We start from the raw sequence: 15,000 nt of genomic DNA, 5'->3' as shown, positions 1-15,000 counted from the left end.
AGGTGAGAGGAGAACTGGCACTACTTTATTTCTTTCCCGCTCTCCCTATTTCTCTCTTTTTCTGTTTGTCGAGCTCTATATGCCTTGTTTTGTATGTTTTTCTCTTTTTTACTGTCTTTCTCCCTCTTGCTCAGTTATAGTACTGATCCATTCTTGACCTGATTGCATCAAGCAAGGGGTTTGTTCACACATACACGCACACACACACCAACACCAACACGCACAGACAGCCCTTTGTGGTGCGGAGCGACGCTCTTTACACTTTGCACAAGGATTCAATTTGACACAGTCAGCATCTGTGTCAATGTGTGTGTGCATGTGTGTTTAACTATACCAGCAAAGTGTGTTTGTGTGTGTGAGAGAGTCCTAGGGCTGCTGAAAGGGCTCTATTGGTGGGAAGCGTTTAAGCCATCATCATTAGAGAGGTGTTGGTACAGAGGTGTGTTTAAGTGAAGGACGTAATTGGGCCGTCCTAGCTCTGTGTAATCTTCTCATATTCTATGAAAACAGCTCAAGCTATTGGCCATAATGCAGATGTTTAAAGGCTTTTGCACACCAAGTCTGTATTTTTCATATGCATTTTTTAAATCCATCTTTCGATAAAAATCGTTACGCAGAGAAACCTTACACACTGAGTCTGATGTGTTTTATGATTCTATTTGTTGTGAAAATTCGGATTATGAGACAAAACGAAAACATTTGCTCTTTCCAATCCTGAGATGGCGTCAAGAGTAGCAAGGAAAAGTGCACAGTAGGTGATCACTCTAGAAATTGTATGGGTTCATTTCAGTTTCTATGGCGATCACCCTTTCAGCTGGATCCACAGATACCCAGGGCAAAGCCTCAAAACACTGTGACATACAGACATGATCCTGGTCAGCAGGTGTCCTGTGATCAGTCTGTTTATCGGTCTTTTCTGCTGAGCTGATAGTATCAGTGTTTCAATGCTGTGTCTCTGTAGATCCAGTGTTGTGTAATGGCTGAGCTGCCTCAGTGCCGAGTTTGTGCACACAGTGTCTACACTTTCTTGACAGTCTATTAAATTGTTCCAGCAATTTATTAAGCTAGTTGAAAAAAAAAAACAAAAAAAAAAACAACCTGTGGTGAAAACTTTGATGACGGATGAAAGTGTCGGAGTTGGTGTGTCAACGTGATTGACACAACATGAGGTCATATTTATTTTTAAATGTGGAACAATTTCAGATGAGAATACAGACTTGGTGTGCAAAAAGCCTTAAGGTGGAGCCTTACCACTGCATCTTAGTTTGACAGCAGTCGGGATGGAAAAAAGAAGTTAGATTGCGTGCGTGTTTGTATGCGCGTGTGTGCGTGTATGCAGATGTAGCCATCATGGAGGCCTTGGTTTTCCCTTTCATTTTTATCGTTGCTACGTACATATGTGTACAAATTCAGCATGTGTATGAAGCCAGTATGTAACTGGATTGCGTGATTTCAAAACCAGAGCCTTCTCAAGTGGAAACATCACAATGTCTGAGACCACCCGGGATTAATTTCTCTTTGTGAAAAGGTTATTGTGTATGCGCACGCGTGCATGTATACATATGTGTGTTTGTGTCTGTGTCTGCACGCTATTGTAATTAAATGAGTGGGCCTGTGTGCACACATGCCTGAGTGTCTCTGTGCGCTCTTCTGTGTGTGCACGTGTCCTTGTGTGTGCGTGTTTGTATGTCCTTGTGTGTGGGAGTTACTGTATCCCCCATCCTGCTGTTTATAGGCGGGAGTGAAAAGTGATGGAAGGTATGGAGAGAGATGGGCCAGTGATGACATAGCCTTATGTTCACCCCCTCTGGATATGGCCCGCTCTATATTAGATCCATCCATCATAAGCTTGCGCTCAAGTCCCACATGCTTCCTATAACATGCTTAGCTAGATGTCCACTTGTACATGTGTTAGTCTCATCAGTGTCCTACTCATATGGTACATGTCACGCTCATATATGTACAGTTTGGATGTACTTTGTCATACCCATTCAGTTCCTGGTGTGTGTGTGTGTGTGTGTGTACCGAGTGTATGTGTGCTGTGATGTTCTGTGTTGACTCTCTTTAAGTGGTTTTCAAAGCTCAGATGATAGATGTATGGTTTTCTGTGAGTTCCTGCAGCAGTCCTCCTCAGAAAGGCTGGACAGCACAGTTCCCCACAGGCTCATCTCCACATAAAGGGAGCTGTCACTCCCTACTTGTCTGATCTCACTGTGTGTTCATCCAAATGTGTGTGTAAGGAGGGAGGATTTCTGTGCATGCATGTGTGAATGCCTCTATCCATGTGTGTGTGTGTGTGTGTCAGGGCTGTCACCTGTTCCTTGCGCTCTCTGCATGCCCCGTCTCAGGGTGAGCCTTTGATCTGGTCAACAAGAGATTCCTACAGTGTGAAATAGCCCTGACCAGATTTACTCAATGAAAGAGCTCGCCTTAACCACTGTTATTACACACCTTCTTTCACATCAGTCTCTGTCTGCCTCTCTCTCTCTGTCTGTGTCTCTGCCTCTCTTTCCCTCTCTCACCCTGTCTTTTCACTATTGTTCTCTCATTTTCTTACATGTGCCGTGTTTCCGTATGTGCTCAGAATGTACTCATGAGATGACATAAGTCTTACAGGAACAGTTCACGTAAAGTACAAGATAAGACGTTTTCCCACTTTTCCTTAGCTCAGTCTTCTCCATTCAGATAGTTTCTGTGTGATTCAGTGAGGTTTTCAATCTACTGCAGTCCTCTCTGTTGCCCAGCACCCCATTGCAATGGGACTGGATGGGTATTGTGTTGTATTATATGTTTATGGAGCTCAAACTGTCAAAAATGTGCATGTGGAAATACTTTTAAAAACAATAATGTGGACAACCGCCATAATCCACAGCCCTCACAGGGCAAAGAGTTTAATTGGATGCTATTTCCTGCTGAAAAACACCAGCAAACTGTATTCATCCACTTACAAAGAGCAGACAGACACAGTTTGCTGGTCCTTTTTTAGCATGAAACAGATCCAAAGACACGCTTTGCCCCCAAGGGCTGTGCATTATGTCAGGCGTCTGTGTCATTGTTTTTGGACACAGCTATTGCTGTTCTCACACAGCGTTTGACCATTTGAGATCCACAGAAGAACACCCATCCTTCCCCATTATCTTGGCAGACTGTAAACCACACCAAATCACACAGACTATCACTATGCACACAATGTAAGTGGAAATACATACTTTTTTTTTTTTTATTTGGGTGAACTGTTCCTTTAAATTGGATGGAGATGTCTTGTGTAATATTCAACATGAAAGATGTTGCATTTAGTCGTAGCCATTCGGAGTCAATGGCAAGCCAGTGCTGTCACTAAATCACAGCTGTGCAGAGGTATGTGTGGAATTAGTTAGGGCAGCACTGTAGGCTGTTCTCATTTATCACTGTATCTACACTTGTCTGAGGCGTAATTGATGAAACACAAGAAATGGGCTTTAGTTTTTGTTATTTTTGCCTGAGTATGTGTGGTGTGTGAGTGTTACAGAATTGGATTGCGGATAGGAGCCTTGTTTGGTGAAAACCAGGTTGAAATGACACCTTATGCCTCAACTGTACAGCTGCCTGTTTCTTTCCCTCTGTCTTAGTCTCTCTCTCTCTCTCTCTCTCTCTCTCTCTCTCTCTCTCTCTCTCTGTGTGTGTGTGTGTGTGCTCTGACAGTCTGTGACAGTCTGACAGTAGTGTGTTATTTCTTACAGGTGGTTGGGTGTGTCTGTCTGAGCCGTTGAACATGTCTCAGTGTCCAGGTGGGGAGAGACACACTCTAATTATCTGTGTGAAACTCTATCCATGTACACACACTCACACACACACACTCTCTCTCACACACACACACACACACACACACACACACATGTTGCTCCTTTACAGAGGCTGATCCCAATTTACTGTGGTCAGCTGAACTATGCTAAATGTGCTGCTCTGTTCTGCAAACCTGACATGACAATGAGAGGAAAGAGAGGAGTCGAAGAGACAAGGCAAGGAGACGAGACGAGGAAGCTATTAATTGAGTTAATTGAGTGAAATGTTTTCTATTGGGGCGGAAAAGAGTGGAAAATCAGAATCGCGGTGTTGTTTTGCCGAGCTTCACTGTATGGTGAGCTTTAGTTGATGCCATGCCAAGCAGCGGAGTGGATGCAGCCAGGCCAGGCCTCACACCCCCTGGGAGCAAGCCCGGTTTGCTCAACTACTGCTGGGCTCACTTACCGCTCAGTTGGCTGGTCTAACCGTAGAAACATCATCCTACATAGCTATCACATCTCAGTCAAAACACACACTCGGTAGGTTTGAGTGCAAGACCAAACCACTTTAGTAATATTATTAACTACAATATTTTCAACAGGTATATTTCTCTAGCCTTGGGTGTTTACGTCTTTCAATTGATTTAATGGAGAGTGTTAACCTAAAATAAAAATTAAAAAAAAAGAAAGAAAAACTATTATTGGACATTTAAGTGCTTTCTAGTAACTCTCAAGAGGTCAAAATTATAATTCAAAATTAAGATACAGAATGTAGTTTTTGCCCAGTGACACCACCTCAAGGTCCCATGCTTTTCTTTGTCAATTACATGTCCAGCAACTATTTGGACTGACTTCTTCTTCTAGGTAGACAGACCGAGAGGGTTGTCACCTGTCATTACAGCAAATTGGGGGAGAGATGTGGGATATGCCAGTTAAAATAGAGCTGCTCATAGATGTAGGGTAATGTGAGTGATGGTGGAAAGTCTCGGTCTGTGACCTGAGAAAGCTCCTACTAAACATCAGCACATGACCTTGCTTGGGAGGCCTGAATTCTTTCAGCCTTAAGCCGATACTATTCCCAGCACCACCCAGACAAATGGACCAAGTTCACACACACACACACACACACACACACACACACACACACACACATGCACATACTCAAATATTTCATACCTCCAAGTTTTTTACGAGTTGCTGGGAGTCTGCACACGCTTCACTAAATCACTTTTTCACAGGTCAATTTTAGTGCAACATATCAGCATCTGTTTATCTGTCCTGCTGTAATTAAGTTGCTTGTAAGATTTTTTGTCATGAACTGAAGTTATCCAAGTTAAATGAATGAATGAATGAGCTGAAAAATGATCCACAGAGTGAGTTCGCCAGCACATCAATATTCTGCGTTATGGGCTTGCATAAACAGAGTGAGGACAGGTTTACATATAGTCCAGCCCCAGCGCCGGACTCTATCATCCTTAGCTATCATAAACAAAGTGCATTAGGCTTGCTAGCGCTAGCCAGAGCATCATAAGCAGTTCTGTTAATCCCACAGCTAGGCTACGTCTTACGTGTTAGAGTTAATGCTATCAGCGTGGATGGCTCTATCAGCACTTGTTTAATGGGTACAGTGTGTTTTGGCAGTAAATAACACACAGCTATGAGTCTCTCTGTCACAACTAATGAGGATTATTTATTCTCTATCTGCGCCCAGAGCCAGACCTCTGTCACATTCTACGATGCTTATTTATGATCCACGGTTTCTCCCTTTAAGTTTCATTTGCGGGGCCTTCCACAGTGTTGTGCAAAGTGCTCCAAAGGTTGTTAAAGGTACTAGATGGTTGCACAAGGGGTGTCAGTGGTTCAGAGTGTAGTGAAATATTGGCATACTTAAGGGCTTGCAGTGCGCTCGAGGACCATTTTCATGTACAAAAGACTCTGGAATCATAACTTGCTTGGATATCTTACTGTATTTCACTTAAGTGTGTGTGTGCATGCATGTGTATGTGTGTGTGTGTGGTACGTCTGTATTCTGTCCCACACCATCATATTATGCGCCCCCCCAACTCCGCTACCCTCTCCCCACATTCCCATATTTCCATACTCACATCCTTGCTCTCTTTCTCCCTCTCCCTCTCCTTCTCTCTCTCTCCTTCTCTCTCTCATAGACATGTAACGTCCAAAACCTGAACTCAACCCCCCACCCACACACCATCCCTCTACCCTGAGGTGCAGCTGCGAAGGCGGGTAATTCCCCCCCAAAAAACATTCCTCCCTCCCCAATCCTTCCTCCTCTCACCCCACCCTGTGCCCCACTACATGCCTGCTGGCGATTGGACCCCACAGCCTGGCCTGCCTACACACACACACACACACACACACACACACACACACACACACACACATGCACATAAACACACACACACACACTTGCACAAATACACCTCACTCCATATAAGCTAACATTCATGTTGAATTAAGGACTCTGACTAAGCGAGGAATGCGCTGTCATTTAAAACTGGATTAAGTCGTCCTCTGGCATCTGAGCGGGGCAGTCCTCAGCACCTTGTGGCTACAGGTAGTGCTGTGCAAAACTGGCCCACACGAGCAAAGACCGGGGAAGAGACACCATTTCAGAGCTTCCACTAGCCTGTTTTGGACAAAATTTGGTAATCATCGATTTTGACACTGGGATCCAGCATTTTGAATATACAACTGACTGACTCACCACAGCATCACCAACCAGGCGAACCAGGCCTCAAGCGTCACTCTCTGGGAGTGTCTGGGAGTCTACTGGGACAGATTTGACAAACCTGTGGGGAATGATTTGATGTTAACAATCCAGTGTCCACAATATGAAACTGATTATCCCACTAACACACCAAAAAGTCCCAAGCTTGACGCAGCAGTGTCTGAGACTTAAAAATAAACAAAAAAAAAAAAGCCATTATAGCCAGGAGGACTTGTACCAGTCATGGAGGACATCATAGTATTTTTTTTTTTTTTTTTTTTTTTACTCCTGCTTCCTGCTTTCTAACACAAAAGCAGGGCTGCAGCAGAGACCGCTCGTGGACCACCAGCGACTGTGTTCCCTCCTCCCTCCCTCAGTCTAGCCTGTATTTTTTATCTTACGCCCTGAGGCTACACTGACCTCAGGAGCACCAGACACACAACCAATGAGATGATTGGCTCTTCCTGAGACCAGACTTACCTAGTATTGACCACCGCACTGCAGCTGAGCTAGCACACACACTCCCACACTTCCACTCAATGTCATGTTTTACTTTATCGTTCAGTGTCTCGGATTCCATCTGCACCCCCTTTTTGTAGCTCTACTTTGTATTCATTTGGGGATGAAAATGGGAGGTGAGTGCAAGGAAACCTAGTGTGCAAGACAAAGGCACACACCTATAAAAAGAGAACAGAGTACAAAATTCCACCCAAAGCAAGCACTGGACTACAGAGAGGGTTTGATTTTTAATGACTAAATACATTGCCGACTTTGTAGATCTCTATCTGAACTCCACCTCAGTTGAATGCGAGTTGCTCCTGAATAGACTTTATAGTCAAACATTGTTCAAACATCCAACAACACATGCAATAAACACACATATGAATCCACATGCAAAGAAATACACACACACACACTTGCATAGAAAAAGATAGACGTATCTTTAGCGCGGAATAAAAAAAGTGAGGAATGAAAGAGAATTGAACTTGAAAAGATCGATGGGGATACAGTGTCAGGGGAAAATGAGTCTGTGGGCAGTGAAAGAGAGAAAGAGACTGGTTAGGTCAGGATTGAGAAACTGATGGGTCAGTGTAGTTGCTCTCATCTTGAAAAGACATCAGGAGGTGGGTGGAGCATTCATAGCACCCCAGAAAACAATGGATAGATGACAGCGTGAATGAGAGGAGCAGTACGTCCTCTCATTCTATCGTGACACACATACACACACACACATCCACAGAAAAACACTGGTGTGGAGTAAAATTTGTCTCTATAACATTACTGTATATGCACTGTAGGCTTTAACCAGCTGCCTTGCTCTCTGTCCATTTCCTGTTTCCAGGACTAAGGCCTTGACTCCAGCCCACATTGTATCTCCAGCATGGAAACTTAGATTCTTCCCATATGAACTGGAAATATGAATTATGACATCATGTCAACGAGAGCCACTTCCTTTCCCCATATACGTGTGTGTGTGTGTGTGTGTGTGTGTGTGTATATACATGTGCATGTCTATATTCAGTAAGAGTGAAGAACGCAGGAGAGAACGCTTAAACGCATGTGTGCATGTGTTTCAACGCATGCCTCTTAGTGCCTGTGCATACATATCAGGGCGTTGGGTCGAACCTTCAAAGCAAAGAGAACACCGCTGTGCATCCGACCCCCCTCACCCCGACTCCCATGACAGTGCACCATAGCTGTGCTCGTATTATAGTGCAACCCCCTCCTCTCCTCCTCTTTTTTTTCCTTTTCTTTTGAGAACAGGGGTGAGAGTTTCTGTTGGCTGTTACCGTGTCACTCTGCGTGGCCTCTTATCAGACCATCAGACTACCCTCAGATTCTCTTTCCAGATGGGGGTGAGATAGGGCCTCAGAGGCCCGGACCCTCGTAGACCCCCAGAGCATGGAGGCCTCCCCTGATCTTCTACCTGATGGAGGTGCTTTAATGTGGGCTCAGGTTTCACTCGTCTCCCCTGCCTGGCTGAGTCTGCGCTGGTGTCAGGATGCAGGCACATTCAGGGCTCCGTGGCCCAGGCTCTGATGGCTCTCTGATGGGCCTCTGCTGCTCTGCTTCTGGGTTTAGCTCCAGGTCAAGGCCCTGTTATGGGACATGAGCTCACCAGGATCCCCACACCATTCTCACTGTGATAAATTGGCACAGCACAAGGTTATATGCACAGGCGTACTCTGCAACGCACACATGCAGCTGGTAGAGCTCTACACATCTCTCTCAATAACATAAACACTGCCACTCATACTGTGCTTAGAGTGCGAGAGAGGGAAAGAGAAGGAAAGACTGGAAGCTGGTGATAAGAAAACAAAAAGAATAAAGGCTTTAAGGGGTAAATGAGAGAGATTAGTCAGAGAAAAACTTCTGAGAGCTAAGACTGTCAGACCAACTGAGGGGGAGCAGAGGGAAGAGGGGGAAAGAGAAAACTGAGAAATGCAGAGATAAAATTCCATGCACCTTTTATTGTTGTTGCTCTAACCTGTATTTTGGACCTGCATGAACATTATGCACTTTTATGAACATAGTTTCTTTTTTGCCTCAGGGCTTGCAAGTGATAAATGAATATTTGAACACGTCCTGCCAAAAATACCTCTTCGCCTGCTCTCTCTGAAGTGTGTGATTCTGTATGTGTGTGTGTGTACATGCACAAATGTATGTGTATATGTCTATGTTACAGTTTTGTGCAAACATACGTATTTGTGCGTTGGTGCATGGGTGCATGGGTATGTGTATAAATTATGTCAAAACAACCTCCACAGAAGGAGTCGGTGCTGCAGATTCCACCCGTATCAGTTGTACATTGGCACACCTTGGCTGGGCTCAGGGAACTCACCACCATCCTACAGAGAGCCCTCTATCATTCCTCACAGGATTAGAGACAAAAAGAGAGAAAGGGAGAGGGAGAGAGATGGAGGGGGATTAGTCTTTTATTTTTCATAGCTGGCAGTGTCTTTACTGTAATTTAGTTGAAGTAATAGAGGTAATGAAACTGCTACTAGTCTCTCTCTCTGTCTCTCTCTCTCTCGCTCTCTCGCTCTCTCTCCCTCTCTATGTCGCCATCTCTCTGTCTCTGTTGATTTTAAGCCAGATGTCATCTCAAGGAGGAACTAGGGAGCAACAACTGAGAAAACAGAACTATGCAGATCCAGATGGGAGGGATAAAAAAAAAAAAGTACACGACTGAAGTAAGGTTTGAACAAGAAGAAAGCTTAGGAATGGCACATGTGAAACATACACTGTCTGATTCACTGCTCCTTCTCTATGGGAGTTTAATGAGTTTGATACAAGTGACATTTTTACATCAACAGTCAACTCCACCTAGTGGTGCTTGCACTGAACAGATTCTGGGTACTAAAAGGAATGGGCTGGTATGAGGGAAATATTATACCAACAGTTGTCTATCTGCATTAAGTCACTGTGGCCAGAGATTATCAGAGAAGGGAACATCAATAATACAAATGCTATTAGTCCCTGTAAAAGTTAGAGATAATGTTGCCTTTGAGAATTTGCTAAATGACCTTGTGGCAGTGGCTCCCCATTGCTAGTGAGTAGCTGTAGAGTGTGTTGCTAGCTCTCCTCAGCACCTCTTGGCTTGGCATCTGTGAGACTCACTCACGCTTGCGTTCACCCAGCGTGTGTTTGCTCAGATGAAGGAAATTATGTAATTAGCCAGTGAGGGATTGTTTTCTTTCACTCTTTTCCCCCCGTCTCCCGCTCTCTGCTTTTACCCCCTCTGTCTTTCTTCCCCTCCCTGCTCTAATTTAATTCTTTCCCTCCCTCCCTCTCTCCCTCTCTTTCTGGTCCTGTGACAGCAAGAGATGGTTCCAGTTTAATCCAGGCCACACCCTGTGCTACCTCCATTAATCGTCAGGGAGTGTCAGTGGAAGGAAATCAGTCCCCCTCGCACAGATCCATCTTAATTGTTGAATGGTGGTTTTGTTACATCAAAGGGTGGGTCTGAGAGGTGTGTAAGGGAGTGGAAATGGAGGTTTAGAGCATGTGGGGGGTTTTGGGTGGGTTTGGTTGGGTTGGGTTGGGCTCTGCGTTGGGAGGTGGGTTCAGGGGTGCGAGCAGTATGTGGGGTGGGGGGTGGAACTGGCATTTTGCTCTCTAATTCCAGCCGGCCTGGAGGCCTGGAGCGCTAAGAAGGGCCTCACTGTTGCTCTCTGGATCAGCCAGGTATTGCTTACATAAAAAGCAAGTGAAAACAGCTGTAGGGATAATTAGCTTGATTCTCCATTACATGCCATGAGGGCCAATAACTAAAAAATGGAGTTTTGTTTGGGTTAGAGCTGCAGGTCCAACCAGGAGGAAGTTGTAAAAGAAAAAAAAGAAAGGAAGAGGGAAAAAGGGGGAAAAGTAGGGAAGAAAGAGTAAGCTCTTGAAGCAATTGTTACGCGGAGATGTTCTCTCTTCCCGGGACAGCTTGATGTAGAACATATTTTTAAGGTTTAAAAATGCTATGGTTTCAAAATGATTGGATGTCCATGTGTGCACAGATTTGGATGTATTGCTTATGTGTGTTTATGGCGAAACAGTTGTTTTTGATGAAAATTTAAGGTTTTCCTGTTATGTGATTTTTTTTTTATTTATTTTTTTTTTACCTATCTCGTGTATCTCTGTGTACTTGTTAGGTATAAGTGAGTTTAGATCTATGACATACTTGGAATTGGACCAAATTTTAAGTGCTCTTTATCACATTTGCTGTAAGTTAGTGCCTTCAGCACTGCACTGAGATAGAGGAGCTGTGTGTTACCAGCACTGAAAGTGTTGAAATGAATCATCATTGTTTATGATAATATCCTTCGGCTCTGCATTCAGTAAATCAGGCAGATGATAAGAATAGTAATTTGTATTGTCATGAGCTTGACTACAAGGCTTTTCATCAGAAACGCTCAGGGTTAAATCTGACCCGCTAAACCAGCCTATCTGATGCATGACATCTTTTCTGCCATCCATAACCACATCTGCATCCACAAAGCATCTCAGATATGTTCTTGCCAGGAGGAAAATGTCTGTAGGTGCCTCTCTTTCATTTATTTAGGAATGTAGATAGACAAAATAGTGGGAAAGAGTCGGCTCAGTTGCTAGTTGTCACCTCTCTCTCCCTCTGCGTTTCACCATCAATGTCTGCCCCTTCATCCCGCCGAATGGCTTATTTTACATCTCCCCTCTTGGCAGAGTGAGGGGGGGTGACTTTGTACCGGTAATTTAATTTGGTGTGTTTCTCTTTTTTCTCTAGGAGTGAAAGAACGAGAATCATAGGATAATTGCGAGTGAAAGAGTGGAGCTCTAACATTGGTGGTCCCCAAACTCTGCAAGGATCCTTTTAACAAGCAGTTTACATTAGTACCACTTAGAGACAAGAAGGGGCTCAGCCAGGCAGACTGCTTTGCTCACATCCAGACTCCCAGGCTTGACATCCAATGCTCAACACACAGCAAGTAGAAAGACGGACAGATGGGTAGAAAGACAGACTGGTTTGCTCGGTGGGTATGCAGGTAGCCTATTCCAAAGGAGAGATTAAGCAGACATAACTCACTTACTTTAAAGCTCAATTTGAAAGCTTTTTTTTTTTCTCTGCATGATTGTCAATTAGCTTGCTTACCAGAATCCAGAACTATTCTGAACTAAGTTTGCATGCAGATGCACAATACTAGCCCGTCAGTCTTAAAAAGAATATAAATGTTGTTTAATTAACTTAGGAGCAGCAGGCAGTGTAAATGGTTTTTGGCTTCCACCAGGCCTCACACTGCTTTTGCTTTGGACACTTGCAGCATGACAAGTCAATCATTCGCCTGTCTCCAGTGGCAAGCTAAACCAGTATTAATTTGAGAAAGGGCTCACCCTGCTTTGATCCCACCATCAAGCACGCTGAGAGTGGAGGAGGATGAGGGCTATGGGGGGAGTGGAAGATAGGAATGGCTGATGGTGGAGTCAGAGAGAGACGATGGCAGAATGGTGTGAGGGAGAGATGGAAACACTCGAGATCATTTGCCGTGTCTGAAAATGTATGCATGCAGCAGCTTTTTTTTTTTTTTTCAAAGAACAGTGCAAACAACAATCATAATACACAACAAAGCACCAAAGAGGAACACTGTACATAATCTATTTTCAAAAGAAACTAGCCTACTTTTAATCTTCAAGTGTGTGTGTGATTTGCATAGGAAATTCATTAGCAAAAGTGCATTCATTTTTCATTCGTCTTCTGTTTTTGAAAAGACTCCTACATAGAGAAAATAGGTCGGGTGTAATGAATATCACTTGTAAACCTACAGTAGCAGCAAAATGTGAGAAGGGCTGGGTTGCATCTGTTGTGTGGGAGTGAGTGTCAAATTTTAATGTTTTAGCTTTATCAGTATCCATCCCCTGGTGGATTACAGGTCACTTCACAGTATGAGATGCTCATTTAACCACACTCCCCACCCATGCAGTCCCGATGCAACAGGACTGCTGCACAGCGTCAGTCTTTATTTAATGAATGGAGTCACTCGTCAAGTTTACACATGCCTTTATATATAAGTGCCCAAAGACTTATCTGCAAGTTTATTTTATATCACACATCATTCCAAAATCTGCAAAAATATTGGTCTGTGGGAACCATTTAATGCACTAATGAGATTTAAAATCTTACTTTTCTTTAAACAAGTGGAAAAACTCAGTGGGACAAGATTATTTCAGTTGTTTCCAGTGCAAATTCATTTGTTAAAACAGTCATTAATTTCATGCTAGTTTTTCAGTGCAGTTTTTAATATTTTTGGCATCGCTGTGTGCAGACCATAATATGTGAATTTAGCTTTTTTTACTGGCACCTGATGACATAGAAAATTGTTGAATATCACCTTTGGATAGAAGAAGCTTCTGGCACAGCTTTGGAGTCATTTGACCTCATCAAATTATCCACAATACATAGGCGGACCACAATATGTTTTGCTATATTATAATAGATTCATAGATGTAGCATGCATAAATGCAGTACTATAGCCCAGGAACAAAAAAAAAATCCATAAACTACTATATCATTTTAACACTCTGTCACAACATGTTGACATGTGAGATAATCATAGGCCGATAAGTATACACACATACTTGACCGCATAGAGAGACACACTTCCTCATTAGCAACATGAATGCAGGCGTCGCATGTGAGTTTGTGTAGTGAATGCGTCTGTTGTCTGGAAGTAGTGAGGTGTTGACAGAGAAGAAAGAGGAGCGGTCTTCCAGCACATCCACAGGCAGGTCGTGCTCTCCATTATACCCTGCCAGGGGCCCTATTTGTTGATTCTCTGGCCCCACAATCATTAATTAAAGTGCAGACGACGGCAGAGAAACCTGAGAATGGCGTCCAACACACATACACAAATTTATACACACAAGCATGTACATGTGAGCGCAAACATGCACAAACACACATTTGTACTCTCACACACACAGACACACACACACATAAACACACACATGCACGTACCCGGTGTTGCATAACAAATGATGGCACTTGTTTTAATTGCTGTGGCTGTTTATTTACTCCTGGCTGTAATGGATGATGGTCCTTCTTAGCTCAGCAGCCAATCAGCACAGAGAATGAGAGGGAGACAGAAAGCATGTGACCAGCCCTGCAGATCTGGACAAATTCCACAGGATTTGACATTTTGCTCTATAATAAAGAAAAAAAACAGTTCTGTCAATTTACTAGCATTAAAGTGTTCATCTCCTTTCTATCAGGATGTCAACAGTTTTCACACATGGTTGGCTGTACTCCTTACAGTCTTCTCCAATCTTGAAGCTTTACCTGTGCATGTCAGTAGTCCTCTGGTATTCCCCCCGATCCTCCACAAACAAAAGAACAAGTTTACATTAAGAGTGCTTTCGCCCTGTCCTCTCTTGAGTGACGATAACGTCCTCGGTGATTGGTGGTTATTTCGAGGCCTGTTTGCTCAGCCAATGAGGCGCCCCCATCCTGCTGGACATACATCATTGTTGTTTTTTTCTCTTTTTCCCCAACCTAACCTTCAGGAAAGTGGCGAGCTTGTTGCTGACTGCTCTCCGGCCTGAATAACAGACACATTCCGATAGAGTTTGTTATAAATGAGCACTTGATGTTTGGGCCAATGCCAAGGGCGTTTAAGGCATTCTTAAGGAGCTCTGGAGGCTCGCCAGACAGCTAGAGGAACAGAATGGTCAAGCTATAGCTGAGAAAACCCCCAAACATCTACAGTGGACCTGAGTATCTGAGTTGCCTCTCTCCGTTGCCAAGGCGATGTCACTGCATGATGTAACCTGTTTGGAGATAACTGAGGCGATAAAAACAATTTGCTTAGAGAGGATATGCATCTTTTGCCCACTTTATAACCCCATATGGGTTTGCGTGTTCTTTTTTTTTTTTTTTTTTTCTCATTCTTTATGCCTGACCTTTCACACTAATGCTTTTCCTCGCTGTTTCTTTCCACAGCTGCTTGTGGAGCCAGGTACCAAGAGGCTCAAGAGCTTCAACTGCGTGCACAC

At 43.7% G+C, this 15,000-nt stretch overlaps 1 protein-coding gene across 1 annotated transcript in view; it reads left to right on the top strand.

Annotated features, from left to right (window-relative positions):
* Positions 1 to 15,000, top strand: part of LOC115361633 (ERC protein 2-like) — a 159,653-nt gene that overhangs the window by 144,059 nt on the left and 594 nt on the right. Inside the window, exon 19 of the mRNA XM_030055142.1 lies at positions 14,948 to 15,000. This exon is cut by the window's right edge and continues 594 nt beyond it. The gene's annotated coding sequence lies outside the window, so the exon portion shown is untranslated. The remainder of the gene's footprint in view (positions 1 to 14,947) is intronic.

Source organism: Myripristis murdjan, chromosome 7 (assembly GCF_902150065.1).
Source record: "Myripristis murdjan chromosome 7, fMyrMur1.1, whole genome shotgun sequence".
In the NCBI taxonomy this organism is placed as follows: Eukaryota; Metazoa; Chordata; class Actinopteri; order Holocentriformes; family Holocentridae; genus Myripristis; species Myripristis murdjan.
Note: the sequence above shows the minus strand (reverse complement) of the source record. Positions and strands in the feature narration are given on the sequence as shown.